This window comes from Pseudonaja textilis, chromosome 1, assembly GCF_049901715.1.
Source record: "Pseudonaja textilis isolate UNSWEBS1 chromosome 1, rPseTex1.2, whole genome shotgun sequence".
NCBI lineage: Eukaryota > Metazoa > Chordata > Lepidosauria > Squamata > Elapidae > Pseudonaja > Pseudonaja textilis.
Window position 1 is genome coordinate 149,858,955 of NC_141990.1, and position 20,493 is coordinate 149,879,447.

The 20,493-nt window shown below is 37.8% G+C and overlaps 1 protein-coding gene and 1 pseudogene across 4 annotated transcripts in view; both read left to right on the forward strand.

Annotated features, from left to right (window-relative positions):
* MACROD2 (mono-ADP ribosylhydrolase 2) overlaps nt 1-20,493 on the forward strand; it is a 1,143,457-nt gene that overhangs the window by 1,006,633 nt on the left and 116,331 nt on the right. The gene's annotated exons all lie outside the window — the stretch shown is intronic.
* Nucleotides 8,366-9,449, forward strand: LOC148127861 (uncharacterized; annotated as a pseudogene).

Consider the following 20,493-nt stretch of genomic DNA (forward strand, 5'->3'; position numbering starts at 1 on the left):
ATTTTGTCTAGTTCCTGTTCTTTGTTGTAAAATCCAAATTGTTCCTTGTCTTTTTTATGTTTTGTTTGAATTTGGAGGTACGGCTACCACCTAATTGCAGTTCCTTGTGTTTTAAGTTGTATCTGTGATTTCAGGTCACCTTCATCTGTTATGACTTCTTTGTATTTTATTGTTTTATTCAGATCCATGGCATTAGGATATATTAATGCCTCCATTGGAGATAGCCAGAGAGATATTTTCACATAATGGGGTTTTTTATTGCCTCCCATACATATAATAGACCATCTCTTATCCAATGTTTTTGAAAGTAACTATGGGTTCTGTTTTTCCCATCCCAAAGAAACGCGTGCCAGGCAAGCTGTAGATCGAAATCTTCCATTGTCAATATTCTTTTGTCCTCCAAGTTAATCCAATCCTTAATCCAAGTACTCACAGCAGCTTGGTAATATAGCTCGAAGTCTGGAAGGGACAGTCCTCCCTTGTTTTTAGTATCCTGCATTAATTTATATTTTACTCTTGCTTTTTTTCTTTTGCCAAATAAATTTACTAATTCTTCTATTCAGGTCTTTGAAAAAAAATTTCTCCAGTTTGACTGGCACAGTTTGAAAGAGATACAACAATTTTGGTAATACATTGGTTTTAATGAGATTTGTAGGTTTGCCCATCTGTCTAGGTCTTTCTGTATCTGATCTATTCATTTATCATAGCTATCAGCCTTTATTGTAGAACACTTCGCTGTGAGCCAAATTCCTAGATATTTTATTTTGTTTGTTGTCTGAATCTCTAGTTCTCTTGTCAATTCCTCATTTTGCCTTTTAGTTAGTCTTCTCTTTATTAATTTTAAGTCCTGCTACTTTGCCAAATGCCTCTATTTCTTGTAGTAAGTTTTTGCTTGACTCTTTTGGGTCCTCCAGTATAAAAACCGTGTCATCAGCAAACGCTTACAGTTTTTATGTTTCCTGTTTGATTGTTAGCCCTTGAATGTTTCAGTTTTTCCTTATCTGTGTTAACAGTACTTCCGCTGACAGAATGTATAGTAATGGGGCAAGCGGACATCCCTGTCTCACTCCTTTGCATATTTTTATATCATCCATGGTTTCTCCATTGATTACTATTTTTGCGTTTTGTATTGAGGATATTGTTTTAATTAGCCCTATAAATTTTTCACCAAATTTCATACTGGATATTTGCTCAATCAGAAATTGCCAGTTTAAATTGTTAAATGCCTTCTGGACATCTAGCAATATTAACGCCGTCTGGCTGTTTGATTTGGTTTCATAATACTCTGTTATTCTGTTAAATATCAAATCAAGGCATTAGCAGAAATGAATCCTTTATTCTACCTGCAAATCAACTGGGAAGGAAAGAGACAGAAGGGAGTGATATTATGCTTAGATGTTATATGTGAATGTAACCACAATAAAATTGTCAATTGTTACATTTGAAGGTGAGTACTGTTATTGAATTGCTGAATATGAAATTTGGCAAATTCCATTGACTTGTGCCTTGCAGATATGTTATACTAAATCTTTAAGCATTTCTTAGTTCTTGGTAAGAGCTAAAGAGGCTTATAGTCAAATAAAATTCATAGTAAAACAAGAAAATAAAATATCCTGTATGTTCTTCTACTGAGGCTTATTGAAATTGACAAAGAGTGTTTGCTTTCAAAAGTTATTTCAGGGGAAAGGTGATTTTGGAGAAATGCTCTTAGGTTGGAGTGTGACATTCTTGCACTTATTTTAAAAGAAAGAAACATGTTGACAATTTTAAAATATGAGCCTCTAATATTTAAGACTAGGGATTTACTTGCTGAAATTTCAGTAATTCCTCTATTTCTACATTTGATAATCTGTACAATTATTCATTTAAATTATTATGATTATCGACCCCCACTTTCTCATTTATTAGAGTACTGGGCGATTTCCTTAAATTTAGGTGAGATGTATTAAGTATTGCAATACTAGCGATCTTGAATTAAAGCAATGTCATACATGAACTGGAAGACAGTTTATTTTTCACAAACAGCTTTGTAGAATTTGTGATTGGCAATCTTCCTCAATCTGTTATCTTAAGGATGCAATCAGGGATCAATGCTTACTGGATAAAATGATAAAATCTGTAGTCTCTGATCTTAGAGCAGGGATGTCAAACTCCTGGCCCATGAGCCAGATGCATCACCCACTGGCCATGTCCATCCCAATTTTGGGGAGAAAAGTCACAAGACATCACGTGATGACAACGTGACAACACGAGTTTGACATCCCTGTCTTAGGAGATTCTAAGTTAGGGAGGTCTTCAGAGTTCAGTATATGTGGAGCTGTACATCTGTCTATAATGAACATGACACTGTGGAACACTAGACAAGCATTCTGCTTGGTACATGCTATCTAAAACATAAAGCTGCAGTACTTTAGCCCATTAGATAGATACCCTGTTTGTGTACATCATTTGTTAGTAAATAGAAGCAATTGATGGGTTACTTACATCAACACTGAAAACAGAAACCAGCCAATCATCTTTAACATGGTTAGCCATGAATTGACTTCTTTGCCTTCTAGCCTTTATATTCAACATGAAATTGGTGAAATATTGTTGAGGAAATAAGAGGTGTAAATATATTGACAGAAGATTATTTTCATTGCTCTCATAGAGAACCAGTTTCATTTTATCCTTTCATGCAACTTTGTTTAACATCTGGTAAAAAGTTGACAAAGCAATGGAGAATTAATTTGTAATTATTTCTACTGTTTGTATGGAGATAAATGAGGGATAAATGTTTCTGGGCGTTTCTCCTCTGTTACAAATATTTGAGGGATAAGACATCTTAGTGAATATTTGCCTTTTAAAACTATTTCTATCTTGTCGCTAAGCTCTCCATGCATCCATGCATCCATCCATTCATCTATATGGCCACCGTTTGTACCAAAGTGACTAGGTGGCTAACAAGAATTAAAGTACCATATAAAACTATTGTTCCCAGTTAACTTATTGCAACCCAAAATATACAAAACTTGCAGTGATCAGGAACAGATGTTAAAAGAATATCCCCAGTGGGGATTAAAAGTAAGTGTACACTTTAAATCTCAGCCTCATTTACTAGTGTACTTAAAGAGCACCTATGCAAAATATCTTCACTAAAATTGTTAGGGGGAAAACATAGATTTTTCTCTTTATTTTCCCTTTCCTTTTTACATTTTTTAAAGCATTCAATCAAATCCTTTCTCTTCAATAAAGTAAATTTTATAGATATCTTGAAAAGGACAGTTTAAATGAAGATAAAATACCACAGAAGGAGCCTCTTGGGAAGTGCCAAGAAACTAATGTGGCCACAAAGCATTCCCTTTTTAATGCAAAAATATATTTACAGGAATTCATTTTCTACAGTCTTGTTTAGGCTTTAATATTTTATTTTCTCCTTTGACAGTATCCATTTATCTTAAAACACTATAACCAGATTCCAAATTTGCCTTTCTTTGTTGAAACTGCATTGAATATTATTGTACAGACTCGCTAAAAAATCATATTCATGATTGCAGAAGAATTCAGGGAACCACAGAATGATAGAGTTGGACCTAATGGCTTGTGTCCAAACCTGTGCTCAGTTCAGGGATGTCAGCCTTATAGCTATCTAGCCTTCAGTACATACAATGGTGAGCCAATCAGCACTACAGATAATTGATTGCATTATCATATGAAAGTGCTTGTACTGTTGGTGGTGGTGGGGGTCTTTCACTTTGAAACATTCACTTTGGAATCCTCCCTACCAGTGGTGGGATTCAAATTGGTTTACCACCGGTTTGGTGGGCGTGGCTTGGTGGGTGTGCTTTGTGCACGCATGCGCACTTTGAATGCTTGAGGGGCAAACGCACTTTGACCTTCTCCTGCACTCCTGTGTTCTTCCTGTCTCTTAGCAGCTGACGTGCGGCAATCCGCTGTGCTGCACAATGCAGCTGAGCATCAAAAGCAGGAAATAAAGGTCAGTATGGTGCTGGGGCGGGCGGGAGGCCCCAACAGCTGATCTTCCGGTTCACTCCCAGATGATCTTCGGAGCTACCAGTTTGGCCGAACTGAGCCTAACTGATAGAATCCCACCCCTACTTCGTAATATTCTGTGTTCTGAAGTCTGGGAATGCTAGAATATAAGTCTTGATCTTCTGTGCAGCATTATGTTCTCATATTCTCAATGATTTTTTTTCTACGGCTAACTTTTTCCATCAATCTCTCTTGTAAGACCTAATCTCTTATTTAGCCCCATTATCTTTCTCTCAGCCTGTTTTATTTGTTCCAAATCCTACTTAAAGTATGTTGTGCAGAACTGGGTAAGTGGGCATAGTATTTGAAGTGGGGTCTGACCAATGCAGACTTATAGTGGAATTGTCATCCTGTGACTTGGAAACTCACATTCTGTTGTTGTAGCAAAAAAAAAAAAGTCCCATTTTCCTTTTACCAGCCAGATCACACTGCTGATTCATATTTAAGTAGTGAAGCATTTACAACTTCAAGGTCCTTTTCACACCTATTATCTCCATCCAATTATTATCTGTCTTGTATCCCTAGGTTTAATTAATTTTTCCTAAATGAAGAACTTCTCATTTTTCTGTATTAAATTTTATTCTGATTTTTTCCAGCCCACTTCTCTAACATTTTAAGATCATTTTAAATGTTCTGTCTTCGAGATAATTAAGTATCCTATCCAGTTTGTGTCATCCTGTAGATGTGATAAGCATTTCTCCATCTCCACTTCGTATCATTAATGTAAGTGTTGAAATGTATTAATCCTGAGATCAAACCTTCAGTAAGGAATCATCGATGAGTACTTTCCATGGATGACTTCATGCCAACAATTCATCTAATTTATAGATGTACCATCTAAGTTATACTTTAGCCTTCTAATAGAGAATCATGAGATATTTCAAGTCCTTTGATGAACTCGTGCTATATGTGCATTATTCACATAATATACTAAGGAACTTACCTGATCTAAAACTGAAAAAAAAATAGTTAACAAGATTTGTTCTTGACAAATCTGTGCTGATTCTAGTAATCCCTGCTTTATGCTTACAAATTATTTGCTTTATGACCTGTTCTAAAGTCATATTTCCCAGTTAATAGTGTCAGACTGGCTGATCTATCATTTCCTGGAGCCATCTTTCTCTTTTTTGAAAATAAGGACATTATCTGGTACTTCCTCCAGGATGTTCCAAAGATTATGAGTACAGTTTTTGTTAGCCCATTCCCTATCCTAGGATGCTATATGTCTGGCCCTGAAGATGTCAATTGATTCAAGGTGAATAAGCTCTTTCAGCCTACTCTTCAAAACTGACAGATGGAATGCTTATCCTCTTCAGAGAAGATTGAGCTGAAATAGGAGACTATCTGTTGCTCTTTTTTTGTGTGTGTAATTTTCAGTGAGTTGCTGATAATTTGTATTGTTTCTTTTCTTTTGAACACAACTGCAAAAAGAAAAAATAATATCCTTCATCTATCATACCTCATTCTAAACTTAGCTTTCCTTAGAGTGCCTCTAACTAAGTCTTGTTCCTTAGTAATCTGGCCTCATTCCAGTGGTGGGATTCAAACACTTTTACCACCGGTTTGTGGGTGTGGCTTGGTGGGCGCACTTTGTGCACGTGCACACACTTTGCGTGCATACGAGCAGATGCATTTCCAACTCACCTCCTTCAAGCTTGTACTCTCCTGGTCACTTCAGCAGCTGCCGCGCAGCAATCTTATGTGCTGCTCAAAGCAGCTGCGCTTTAAAAACAGAAGAAAAAGGTGAGTATGGGAGCCCGGGGGGGCGGCCCCAACAGCAGAGTGGCAGAGAGAATCGGTTCGGTCTCTGCTGCTCATCACCACTACCGGCTCGACAGAACCGGGCCGAACCGATAGCATACCACCATTGCCTCATTCCCCATCTAATGTAGATCCTTCTTCATTTGTATATTATACATTTAAACTTCATTCAGCCATACTGGGCTCTTCAACTTATTTTTTCACATTTTCCCCCCAAGTGGTATTGTTTTTAATATCAGCAGGAACTTCTGCCTGTCTTAGAGTTCTTTCCTCATTAGTTTCTCTTGCCTCAGGGAAGTAATCCTTACCCGCTGTTTATTAAAACCTGCATTTTTGAAGTCTGAGGTAAGGGTCTCATTAGACACAGTTAATACTGAGTGTGAGCAGTTGTTCTGCTTCTTACTTTTTATCTACAAGGTCTTCTCAATTGGCTAGCAATAAATTAAAGACAGCTAATTCATTCTGCCTTCATCTGAAGAATGTTGTGAACAAGATAGGCCAGGCATTTTACTGAAGAACAATGCTTACCGCTCCACTGAGGTAAGGAAATTAATGCCCCCTCCACCACCCCCTCCATTTCATGATTTTTTGAGAGACCTGCAGCATGCTTTTAGAAAGCATAGCTTATACATTTTAACCACGTATAGTTTATTATATTCATCAGATAAACAAAACAAAGCTTTAAAAAGAAAATATTTTGACTTCCCACCTTCAGCTGATCTAAAATAAGATGTGGGTACTCATGGATGCCAATATCCTTGTGGTTACAACTGGAGGTATCCACTGGACTTTCTGTTCCAGTTGACATTTTACAGTTAAAAAAAAAACATTCAAATAACGAAATCAACAGATTGGAAAGCAAAGTGCAAGTGTTCAGTAGAACTTCATTGCAGAGAGTCCCTCTGTTCTCACCACATGCACTCATTGGTATTTTTAGAACATTTTTGAAATAGTGTGTAACAGTCTTCCCCTCCCCTACAACTTCTTTGTTTGGAAAGAAATTTTGAAAAGTATAATGGTAACGGGGTAGTAAGGACTAGCACGTGGGAAGACAAAATAGATCTCTGGTAAATGATTCCATCTCCTGGCATCTGAAGTCAGAGCACTTTTAACAGCTCTCAGAAATCTAAATTGGGCCCACCCTCTCATCGTTCTCCCCCGAATGGAGGATTCTTGCACTTGTTAATATGTCAGGGGACAAACTCATGGCAGACTCAGACAGCACAGCACCTGTTGGTTTGGTGCTGCTCAGAGAAAGGATCTGTTGGGCATCGTCTCAGCTATAAATACAATTAGCAGGGCGGTGTTTTCTCAATCTGCTCTGTGTTTAGACATTATGTACAATTAAGCTGATTCCATACTATTAACATTTATTTATTGGAGTATTTAATATCCATTTCATGACATTCAAGGCTAGAAGACCCAGGAATCAATATAAACCACAAAGACAATCAATTGGGAAAGAATATATCATCTGGATTAAAATTAGCACAGAAGATTTAGCGCTGTCTCTACAGTGAAGAGAGGGAGGGCAGGAGTAAGAAGGAAGTGTTTTGTTTAAATACATGCTCCTAATATGAATGAGCTTTAAAAAGGATATCTATATAAATGCATTTGCATGGATAGATCTGTACCTCTCTGAGTCATGCAGTACATGCAATATGAAGAATTTTAGCTTTAGCATTCCTCCTCATCCCCTCCTTTGTAGAAATAAAATAAGGAGCAAAGTTACACTTTTCTAAAGTGACAAATAGAATGTTGTCAGAAGACATTCATATAAAGTGACAACCAAGGTATCTCCAGGATACATATCCATCAAGGAATTCATCACACATTTCTATCCATTACCTGAATAACCAATAACCCCACAAGCTCCATAATTATGCTGTACAGAGATTTGCCAGTGATAGACATGCTTACGAAATTTTAATACAGCCACTGCTTTAAATTGTAGTGTTTACACTTGAGTTGCCTTGCTGTCTTTTTGATGATGATGATGATGATGATGATGATAATGGTGGTGTAAATAGTTTTTTTTTTCTTTTCATCAGTCTTAATTTTAATTTCATCTTTTACTGACCTCAGCTTCTCTTTGCCATTCCATATACAGACCAAAGAAACTGTGTGCAAACAGCAGGGTTTTACTAATCTGTGGCACATAAAAAGAACTGTCTTCCACTTACGAGCAGCACTGTGTTAATCTCAAAAATAGCTTCCACAACCTTAGAATGAACAATGGTATAATCAGTGCAGCAGGCGGGGATGCTGAAGATAGACATTTAAGTATATTTTCATTTTCTTTTCCTCACTTCTTTTCTCTCTCACAAATATTACTGGAAGCAAAGCCAGGCCAAAAAAATAATAATAATCCAAATTTTGATAATTCTCTTCATGGTATATATGTTAATAATAATAATAATAAAAATAATAATAAAAATAATAAAAATAATAAAAACTGAATGGCATCAAGGCTATAAATACTTGTGCCATGCCCATCATCAAATATACTGCTGGGATCGTAAACTGGACACAGGCAGAGCTGGTCAGCCTGGATAGGAAAACAAGAAAACTGATGACAATACACTATACGCTGCACCCGCATAATGACGTTGACAGGCTATATTTGCCCAGAAAAGCAGGCAACAGAGGACTTTTGCAAGTTAAGTAGACAGGCGAAGAAGAGAAGCATGCTCTGGCAGATTATGTGAAAGACAGCGTTGAACCAGTTTTGATGGAGGTCAACAATAGGAAACTGCTCAAAATGCAGCAAACCAAGAATCAATATAGGAAAACAGCGATGCAAACTCAGGCTGACAGCTGGTGTAACAAAGCACTGCATGGATAGTTCCTTGAAAAGATCCAGGGAAAAGTAGATAAGGAAAAGACCTGGTTATGGCTGACCAACGGAACACTGAAGAAAGAAATAGAAGGCCTGATACTTGCAGACCAGAAACAAGCCATCAGAATGAATGCAATCAAAGCCAGAATAGAAAAATCTACTGATGACCCCAAATGCAGACTCTACAAAGAAGCAGACGAAACCATCGATCACATATTGAGCTGTTGCAAGACAATCGCTCAGACTGACTACAAACAACGTCACAACACAGTCGCTCAGATGGTCCATTGGAACTTGTGTCACCACTACCATCTGCCTGTGGCAAAGAACTGATGGGATAATAAGCCTGAAAAAGTGGTAGAAAATGAGCATGCAAAACTACTGTGGGACTTCCGAATATAGACTGACAAAGTTTTGGAACACAATACTCTGTATATCATGATTGTGGAGAAGAAAAAAGCATGGATCGTTGACATTGCCATACCTGATAACAGCAGAATCGACAAGAAACAACTTGAAAAAAATCACCAGATATCAGGACTTGAAAATTGAATTGCAGAGACTCTGGCATAAACCAGTACAGGTGGTTCCAGTAGTACTCGGCACACTGGGTGCTGTGTCTAAAGACCTAGGCAAGCACTTAAAAACAATTGGCGCTAAAAAAAATCACCATTGGTCAGCTACAGAAGGCCACCTTACTGGGATCTGCTCACATAATCCACCGATACATCACGCAGTCCTAATCACTTGGGAAGTGTTCGACTAGTGATTTGTGATATGAAACCCAGCATAGTTATCTCATTTGCTGTGTACACTGTCATTTTTGTGTATAATAATAATAATAATAATAATAATAATAATAATAATAATAATAATAATAATAATAATATAGACTATTATTATTGGATAGACTACAAGAAAGCATTTGATTCAGTCACCCCCAGCTGGATTAAGAAATGCCTGGAAATCTTTGGTATCAGCAGCAACATTTGAAAATTCATGGAAATTTCAATGAACCTCTGGAAAACAAAGCTTATGGCTAATGGAAAAGAACTGGGTTGAAATTAAATGAGGCATCTTCCAGGGTGACTCCCTTTCACCCCTATTATTTATTCTGTCAATGCTACAACCATTTTAAAGAAGGTGAACTGTGGATATGAACTTGCAAAGAAAGGATTGAAAATTTCACATTTGTTGTACATGGATGACTTGAAGCTGTTTGGTAAAACAAAAAGTGAACTGAATTCACTAATTGAAAGCACAAAAGAATTTAGCCAGGACATCAGCATGCACTTTGGAATTGACAAATGTGCAGCAATGGCAATCAAAGTAAGCAAGGTCATAGAAGATGATGGAATAGAACTTGACAATGAAGCAATGATAAAGGCAATGAAACCAGAAGCAGGCTACAATTTTAGAAGCCTCTGATTTAATGCATAAGAAAGTCAAGGAATCAACTTCAGCCAAGTACATTCAAAGAATTCGCAAGATTTTAAAGTCCAAATTGAGTGGTGGAAAAATCAAAAAAGCAATAAATACCTGGCTATACCTGTGATTTGATACTCTGCAGGAATAATTGACTGGACCCAGATGGAGCTGGACAATTTGGACAGAAAAACAAGGAAGCTTATGACTATGAATCATGCCCTGCATCCTAAAAGAGATGTTGATTGATTATATCTACTGAGAGCAGAGGGTGGTCGAGGTTTCCTACAAGTAAAGCAGACTGTAGAAGAAGAAAGACACAGGTTGAATGACTACATCCAGAAAAGTGAAGAGCCAATGATTAAGGAAGTACATAAAGGGGGCCTTTTGAAGACAACTAAGTCAAAAGTTGAATACAAAAAAGAAGTAACTGAGAAGCAAATTGAAAATTGGGAAAGCAAAGCTATGCATGGCCAATACTCGAAAAGTATTGAAGGCAAAGCTGACCAAAAGCTCACTTGGAATTGGCTAAAATCAGGAATACTGAAAAAAGAAACTGAAGGCTTTATTTTGGCTGCTCAAGAACAAGCCTTAGCCACAAATTGCATGAAGGCAAAGATTCAGAATGTCACCACCAACAGCAAATGGCACCTCTGTAATGAGAAAGATGAAACAGTTGACCATTTAATCAGTGGATGCAGCAAAATTTCACAAAATGACTACTTAGAATGCCTTAACTAGATTGCTGAAATCATTCACTGGAAACTATTCCAAAAGTTTGGTTTTGAGTATAGTAACAACTACTGGGAACATTAGGTTGAGAAGGTTCTGGAGAATGAAAAAGTCAAGATCTTGTGGGACTTCAGAATTCAGACGGACAAGCACTTGGCCCACAACACACCTGACATAACAATAGTTGAAAAGAAAAGGGTTTGGTTTATTGATATTGCAATACCTAGTGATTCATGAATTGTAGACACACAGCAAGAAAAAAATTACAAAGTATCGGGAGTTACAAATTGAAGTTGAGCGACTTTGAAAAAAGAAATTTGTGTGTTATCCCAATTGTAATTGGAGCCCTTGGAGCAATACCTAAAGGGCTACCTTGCTATTTGGAAATTCTGAATTTACCAGACTTGAATACCCTGATCCTAGAAAAGCCACCCTACTTGGAACAGCTTATATCCTCTGACGCTACCTAAACAGTTCCTAGGTCCTTGGTTAGGACTCGAGCTGTTGAGCTACCAACCAGCCCCAAAGGCTGTGAATCTCACTAAAGATTTAATCATCATCATCATTATTAGCATCATCATCATCTTTAAACCCTCTATGACAGTGTCTGTCACAGGTGGAATATTTCTATTTTTAGCTTTCAGGGAGAAAAAATGATGCTTTTTAAAAACAAGAGGCTATACCCAGAATACTTCTTATATGAATAAAGAAGCTGTTTTGGGTTTTGTATCTTCCGGAAGAAATTGCAACCCGGTATAATTTGTGACTGAAATGGGAGAGATGGAGTTTTTGCTGATTCACACCTGCCCCTCCAGTTCCCAAACCCTAGGGCACCTCTAGAATTTTGAGAACGTGGTACTGTCACAAAATGGCTGCCATACAGTGACTATGCATAACATGAGAGATAAATCACCTAAAGGATGAATTAGCTTTCCAGGATACTATCTACTGTGCCAGTCTGAGTTTTCCAGAGTGTAAGTCTATTGTTATAGTACTCCAAGTTGGGTTTTGTCCAATTTACTGTTGTTGTTGTTTAGAGAATTTAATAATGAAATTAAAAATTAAACAGAAATTTCAAGTGGAATACAGCTTGATGGGCACTAAAGAAGATAGCTAAGACTGTTCCGGACTAGCAGGCTCGTAGCCTGCAAATCTGATTGGCCCGCTGAAAGCCGATCATGATTGGTCACCATAGACTGATGCGATTGGCCAGTAAACGGGCTGCCGCGATTGGCCCTGCCAAGAGCGGCAAACTCAAATCGCCTTCATTGGCTGCCTAGCCGCAGCCAGCCCTATATAAGGGGCTGCTGCAGCTGGGGTTAGTTGCTCAGATCTGAAGTCACAAATAAAGAACTTTAGTTACCATCTGAGTCTTGCCTCCGTTCTTGAACCGTCCTCTCAGATATAACAAAGACTATGTTGGTTCTGCAAGCATTATTTTGCCTTCCCCATTTCTGAAGAAATCCATAACATTACAGAGCAGATTTTTATAGGGATATAGAGGGAGGGAAGAACTTACTAAAGAAAGCTAACTAAAATCAGAAGATCTAAAAACCTTAAGCACATTTCCAGACATACAGCCATGTTGAATAAAGTAGGAAGGAAACAAATGTACATATATGCTGTGGTGTGTGTGGGTGTGTGTGGATGTTTGGGCGCGCCCCCTCCTTCCAATCAATATTGACTCCTGATGATTGATTGCCTGGACTTCTCCCTGCTTCTGTTTATTTCCAAAATTAAAAATCAAGCTGCAGGTAGCAGAAAAAAAACAATCTTCATGACCTCATAATTTGTGGTTAGTTAAACATTTCTGTTTAAAGGTCTAGATTGTTCAGAAGAAAACCTGGTCATTCATAACTGGTCTTTAAATAAAACCAGCAGAATAGTATTGATTCTGCATCAGGAAATAACCTGCCTGAATTGAATACATTTTTGAAGAATAATTTATTTGTAATTTATAGATAAGCAGATTTGCACAGAGGCCTCATAAGATTCTGTTGCTTTCTTATGACAAGGAATCTGGCATAAAGGTATTAGCTTCTGCATCTTGGCAAACAGCTATCTTTTATTAAGCTTGGTGTACATACGTACTGTGTCCCCAAATGCTTATTTATGTGCCCATTGATGTGGCATCTGCATCATCCCTCTCCAATCATTCCCTGCTTCCAGCCAGGCTTCTTGTCCCATCTGGTATATGCACCTAGTATCATCTTAATGGTAAGAATGCCCCTGGATTTCATATGGGCCTCTGTTCTGACCCACGCCCTTTTCCGACAAATCAAACACAAATGCAGAAGGAACAAAAACCTTGTAATGCTTTTACAAAATAATTAGCTGTGATAAGCACAAGCCTTGCCAAACTGTGTGAGGCTTGCCAAAAGATAACAGACAAGAAATAATTTGCAGTACAAACTCAGGATGCTGGATTGTCCATGAGGCTGTAGTTTCAAAATGTCTTTGCAAAGAAGGTTTGTTTCACAGCTGGCTTTTATCTTCTTGAGGGAGGGGCCATTACCTTGCAACCTTACTCCCGAATCACCCATGCTGTTGTAACTGCTCTTTCCTACAAGCAATCCTGTGTGCACACGCACATGGCACAGGCTCCTCGGGAACCTCCTCATCACTGCTGCCAGCCCTTACATTCTCTGAAGGCAGCACTCCATTCCCTAATGGTCCCGGCCCCTCATCTGAGTCCTTGCTCTCCTCAGCTGTCTGCACCTGCTGCTGGCTAACCACAACAGCCTCAGAATCATGCTTGTTGGTTGTGGCACACTGTTTTCTTTGAGACCATTCTGCAGAAGTGGTTGTATAGGTTCATCTGGCATTCTGGTGAATTATTTGTACCTGGTCAGAGTCATTTTTGAATAGCTCATACATGGAGCCATTTTAAAAGAGTACCTACCATATATTCTCAAAATATGCCCACCAGATCAAAAAGGGTTCAGAGCTGATAGAAAATACCTAATACCTAGTTGAGAAGTGTGTGTTTGATAATTTGGAACTGCTTCTTTGAAACCTTTTGGGGTAAACCTCAGAAAGATGACCTAGATTGTCACCCTTTACATATTATGAGGAAAGGCTTCATGTATCCTAATCATTATCATTAGTATCATTATCATTAGTGCTGGAAACTAGTGCAAGTATCAGGTTAAAAAAATAAATTAGGTTATATATGCTTTGTCAATGATTCAGAAGTACTTCAGGAGTACTTCACACAAAAACTACAGTAATATCAAGCTGTTGACCTGATGATTCATTTTAATGTCTTTGGAATTTCATAAGACAAAAGTGGAAAGTCTGAGAATGAAAGAAAAATTTAAAAATGCAAGTTGTTTCTATTAGTCATTAATCATAATTGTATGTATTTGTTACAGAAAACGCATCATATATTTATATATTCTAAACTTTTTGACAAAGCCACTATTGTCTGTAACAACATGATTGCCAAATATACTTTTGGATCAATCTATTGTAAACTGATTCTGTGTCAGTTTTGAGCTCAAAAACTTTGTAGGAAGAGTGGAAACAATTAATGAAAGACCCATTATCTACAATACTATAGGATGTTCTGACTACTTTGGCAAATGCTTGCTATCTGGCTAATGGACACTTACTGTTGTGTAGTAGGTGCTATTTCATTATGTGTGGGTCTACTATACAAGTGGTTTTATGACCCTCAAACTTGCTCTTCCTTTTTTTTAAGTCTAAGATTTTTCTATTTCATTTGAAGATTTGATTGGTTACAAACATTCCACTATGGAGTAATTTATTTGTAGGGCTTAATGGAACATCTGAATTTTTTAAGCCATGGTTGGCTACTCTTCCATGAATCAAAATACTATCAAGTGTCCAACAATGTGGGTTCTAGTCTGTGATTGTGGTAACCTTAGAAGTGAACCCACTTATTGAGCAATTCATTGGCATCAAGCCCATAGAGTCTTGTTAGGTAGACATACTGTATATTTCAAATTGATCATGGACTAGATAGAGGCATGGTGGCTCAGTGGCTTAATGACACTGGAGATGGTCTCTACTCTAGCAGTTTGAGTCCTAGCACTGTGTGGTGGGAGGAACTCCTGTCACTTGCCTTCACTTTTGCCCACCTAGCAATTTGAAAATATGTTCCATGTCAGTAGATAAATATGTACAATTTAGGTGGGGAGACAAGCAGTAGTTAGAACCCGGCCAGCACTGAACCTTCCCAGTTGCAATGCCCATTTGCAAGGCAGCTTCTGTGGAGGGAGAGGAACTTGGATGATGTTGCTGGAAACACTTGTCTTTCTTTCTGGGATGAAGTTAGCTTGGTCTCCTATGGTGCACCTTGGAAAGTACATAAGAGCTGATAAACAAGTAGCCAAACTACTACTTTCCATTAACATTATAGTCTCCTGGCTAATGTAGCAATGCCATATGCTAAATCAATAAATTGATTAGATCTTTGTTAGGTTTAGGAAACCTAGCTTTTTCTGTATATTTTGGCTTACCACTCTCATCATTAATAATTGTTGGCCATGCTGTCTGGAAGTTGTAATCTAAATCCTTGGTCACCTTTTCCTTACCTCATCCATGGCTTGGGTCACTTTTAGAGACAAGAAACCATATAGGAGGGACTATCTATGTGTTTATTTGAAATGCCAGCATTGGTCTTTTGAGGGATAGATTACATGTGTGTGAAAGTGAGGTGGCTTCTGTTCCTTTTTTCCTCAACTATGACTTTCTTAATAAAGCATCCTACCCACTGATTGTGTGTGCGCTTTTATAAAGAAACACACATACACAAGAGCTACATGAATGTACTATATTCTGCCTTCTTTTTAATAGACTGTTTGCACAGAAGGGCAGAGCTTCCACAGCTCATAGAGTCAGGAAACATTCCAGCATTTCTTAAAGCTAGACAATAAATGAAAACAAAAACAAAAACAAAAGGCCATATAACACACAGCTAACATTTTTGGCTTTTTGTGGTTATAATTAAATTGGAAAGTGATGTGGCTAAGCATTCTCTGGAGAGCTGTTCCAGTGAAAGTGGTAAATGCTGGAACTCTGACTCTTGTTGTAGCTACGAGATTACCAAAAGAACCAGTAACATAAGAAGAACAGCAGGAGTCATTTACAACATAAAGACTGCAACAGCCACTATGTGGGACAGACAAGCAGAAGACCAGTGCATTCATGAAGGCCAACTAGCAGTCAGAAGTTAGGATAAAAAAACACCTTAATTTCACAATGGACAGACTAAATCATAGTTTCAATTGGAAAATTGTGAGCCTCCTAGACGAAGCCAAATCCCAAAATGCTAAGAAATTCCTGGAACCTTGGCATTCAGACAAATCAGCTATCATCAGACATATAGAAATAAACCACATGTACACACTTCAAAAGAGACAATAAAAAAGCTAAAAAGGAAAAAAAAAAGTACCCTAACACCTCTTTGCCAACAATCAACACCCAAGGAATCAACATGCAGACAAACAGGGATTAACACCAGCATTAACATGAGACAAACAATCAAACAGTAAACAATGCTGTGATCAAGGAACTACAATTTAGACAAACGGTCAAGCAGTAAATTACCCCCTAAGAAATAACACCCCAAGTAAGTTTGATGGATCAAACTGTTGTATATAGAGAGAGAGCTAAGCACATTCCTTTCCAGCATTGAAAATACTAAAAAAAATTATATACCTGAGTAATGAAATTTCTGCAAAAAAAAACAAAACCCAGCCAAACTCAGAAAGCACCAAGGACTCCACAGATTACCTTCTGCTTTTTGCTAAAGTTTGCATCCCCTGTTTCATCTGGGGGTTGCTACTTCAGCAAACATTGAGCCTTGCCTCATTTCATACTCAATGCCAACTCCAGAAAAGTGGTTAGAAAATACCATATACAGGTGTTCACAAGTTTCTCTGATTTCTATTTTGCTTTTTAAATCTTATCTTCTTTGTGAGCAAGATTACTGTTTTTTTGTTATTGCTATTTTTGCTTTATCAGTTATAAATTTGAATATCAACTCTTAACTTAAAAAAGAAAACTAAGAAGGGAATAGACTCTTAATAATTGTCAAGTGACCAGTTTGGCAAGGAAAACAAAGCCCTTGCAGCAAATTTCATTTCAGCAACAGATGGGCTAATTTTGTCTGTGCTGTGCCATTATAATGTGCAAACTCTTGTGTTTAAATGGGTTCTTTCTCCTCACAGCAGCAGACAGAAGTTCCTATTTCACATTAGATAGAATTTGGATCTATTTACATTTTCTAGTAAAAAAAAAACATATGAGGCCCTATCATCTTTGGAAGGAATAATCATTACGCATCACTTATTGTTAATAAAAGATAGCATGTGGCAGTTGCCATCTAACAATTTTTTTGTAATTTCTAGTCTACGTTAGAAAAAAGTTATAGACTGTCAAATTAAGGAAAGGAAAAGATATTTTTTATTATTAATATGGCATCAGGATAAAATGCGAGTTGGTAATTTTGGATTTACCATTGACGATCAGAAAATGAATGAGAGAAAAGGGTGAAGTTAGGGAACAGATAAATAATCTTGCCTCTTTGCATGAGGGGTACACTATTAAACCCTCTTCCATTTGCTTTGCATCTAGTGTTAGTAGAAAGAAGTAATTAGGAAAAAGTTCTTCATCAATAAAAGATGTTCAGTGGGTGACTGTCATATGCAAACGTTTAAAAAAATATTTGCTGAGGACTGAAAAGAAATCCTTTGGAGCTGTGTATTATTTGCATAATATAACCATTCTCATTTCCTTTCTCTCTTTCTCTATTTTTATCTCCTTTGGGCCCCCTATCCCTGTCTATGCATATCCCTGTCTATGCATTGGTATCTAATTGCCTTTAGCCATATGTTTTTAGTAGCATTTCATGACTTAGTATAGTTTATACAACAAAACATACTGGTTATTCCTTCACTGGTATGACTTACAGCCACATAAAATTAATTTGCTCATTCTAAACGTAATTAGAATAGCTGCCTTTAACATTATTCTTGGCAAGTCAGGTTCTAGTCCTGGTTGTGACATGATCAAGTTGTTAGACAGGGCTTTGGTAATCTTCATTTTCATCCATATATCTAGAGGTAGACCCTGGATGTCTGAATTCTTTTTATTTTGATCCTAATTTTTTGAATCACATTAGTTCATCATATCACAGAATAGGGATATGAAGATGAAGAGGAGGAAAAGGTTGAAAGGGAGAGAAGGGTAGAACTACTATGGCAATTAGCTGCTTCCTCCTCCTCCTCCTCCTCCTCCACCCCTCCCCCTCCTTCTGAATCTTTAGTCTAGTTTCAGTTTCTGAAATCATAAAATCTCAGATTTCTGTTTTATCTTAGACTAAACAAAGTGATTTCCATAAAAGTGCTCATTATGTACAATTATTTCCAACATCTTATATCACAAGTCCTAACATTCCATTCCCCCCCAAAAAAGTTGGTCTCTTAATTTGTTGCCTCCTGCAGCACCTTGCCAGCCAAAAAAGGGGCATGGGCGGTCCATGCATAGCCCCCACTGTGCCTCATTTTCACCCTCCATGGCCTCCTGCAGCATTCTGGTGGCCAAAAATGGGCCCTGTGGCCTACTTTCGGCCCATTTTTGGTGTGATTTTGGCCTGTTTTCAGCCCCTTTTGGGCCCCTTTTCAGTCCATTTTTCGGCCTGTTTTCAGCCCCCTTTCCAGCCCATTTCCAGCCTAGTTTTTGGTCCAGCTTTGGCCGGCAGAGTGCTGCAGGAGGCCATGGAGGATGAAAAGGAGGTGCAGGGGGCTGCACGCAGCCTGCTTTAGCCACCAAAGCACTGTGGACCAGTCCCTTGATATTTCCATGCCAGCCCCGTGGGACAGATTTAAGCACCCCGTGGGCTGGATCTGACACCCCTGCTCTATAAAGTCCTCCCCTTCTCACATCTGCCAATATTAGTTTTCAAAGATATTCTCTCCTCAGTTTCTTATGCAGAATATAAAAGAGCCTTGGGATTGCAGGCTAAAAGATTCAGCCCCCTTTTTGAACAATGTATATTCCTCGTGTTACATTTTTAAGACAAATGTAAATCCTGTGATTTAGCAACCGTAGAGATAAAAAAAAGGCTTACTATCACACAATCCATCACAACACTGGTTGGCAATGAAACTGAGCAGGCTTACGCTGAGAACCCTATATTCAGTGCATATGAATGGATTTCCATTAATGGAACAGATTTGCTATTCATGTTGTTCATCACTTCCAGTCAATTCTGAGGGACACAGAGGGAGGAAAACATTAAAATAGCAGTGTCCTTTCTATTAAAAGATGGCCTCTGTTAGACAGAATGCAAATGTGTGGCATTTTCACAGCAAATCGTGGTCATTGGTGGGATTTAACCTTTTAATGGATAGGGCTGCCAATTTCCCCATCTCTGTGGTAATGATTGAATACTATTAGGTAGAAACAGTCTAAAAGAAATAAAACGGAAACGTATAAAATAGAAGAAGAAGAGGTAATGGTAATGCAGGTGCTGTAAAACTATCAGCCAGTCTGCATACATAAAATTATCAAGTAAGCAAATAAATAATCAAAGAAACAAGTACAATAGTAAAACAATGGATAAATTGGTGAAAATCTCTCAACTCGGTCCTCTGCTTTAAAGCATTATTGCCAAAAAATACTGTTGCACAACAAAAGATGCAACCAACATTTGACTGGTAAGAATAATGCTCCAAAATCGAGTAATATTTGCATTAGAACATGGTTTTATTTGAGTTTTGCTTGTTTCCTGCACAACACTATAGATGTCAAAGAGTTTACCAAAAAGAATCTGAAAGGTCTCTGAAGTCCTAAAAAATTAGTACTGTTTGCTATTTGTTTAAGGGCAATGAAAATCAGTAATGCAATGATTGAAGCCAGCTAAAGTTTCTGGGATTCCACCATGGCAGCCTGGAACGTGGTGCAGCGACACTGATTTATACCAGCTGAGAATCTTGTCCCGAAGCTGATCTCTGAAGAATGAAGATCAAAATTGCAGGGCCTCTGGGTTTAAAAGAAAATAAATGTCTCTACGCCAGCTCCACCTGCTGGCTCTTTTAATCAACAGCATCAAAAAAGTCAATTTTCTTGAATGATTTACAACACCATATTCAAAGATAGCTAGTATTTATTTAGTCTGGTTGTCTTTCCTTTTTTCCTTCCTCCCTTTGCCTCAAAATTTGCCAGATTTCTATGCACCTTTCTGATGTTAAGACCCTTAGAAGATAAAAGAAAGGGGTGCATACATTGCAATTATATAGATACTGTATAGAAGCAGAGAGAGGTGTAACTATCATGCAGGACTAGAAGGGAAAGAAAGGTAATGATAATTAAACCTTCTAAAGGATTTGTAAATCAATGTGTTATATTTATTTCCCAGAGAAGTTTATACGATTCCTCTTTTCTTCCTAGAAGGGGGATTTTTTTTCTTATGAACATGCAACAGTTTGGCAATATGATTTAAGCAATTACTCTGCCATCTTACTGTCTGACTGTCTTTCTAGCACGGTGCTCTGAACAGGTGACAGCAGGTCATCTGGCTCATTCATAATAGAGATTAGAAAGTTGTTTTTCTGAATGAAACATCATTGAGCCAAAGCACTACTTTTATGTTTAGGATCTGAAAAACTGAAAAATGAATGTCAGTAGAAGGAAGGGAGGAGGATTATGCAGCGAGAGAAATTTAGCCACAGGCC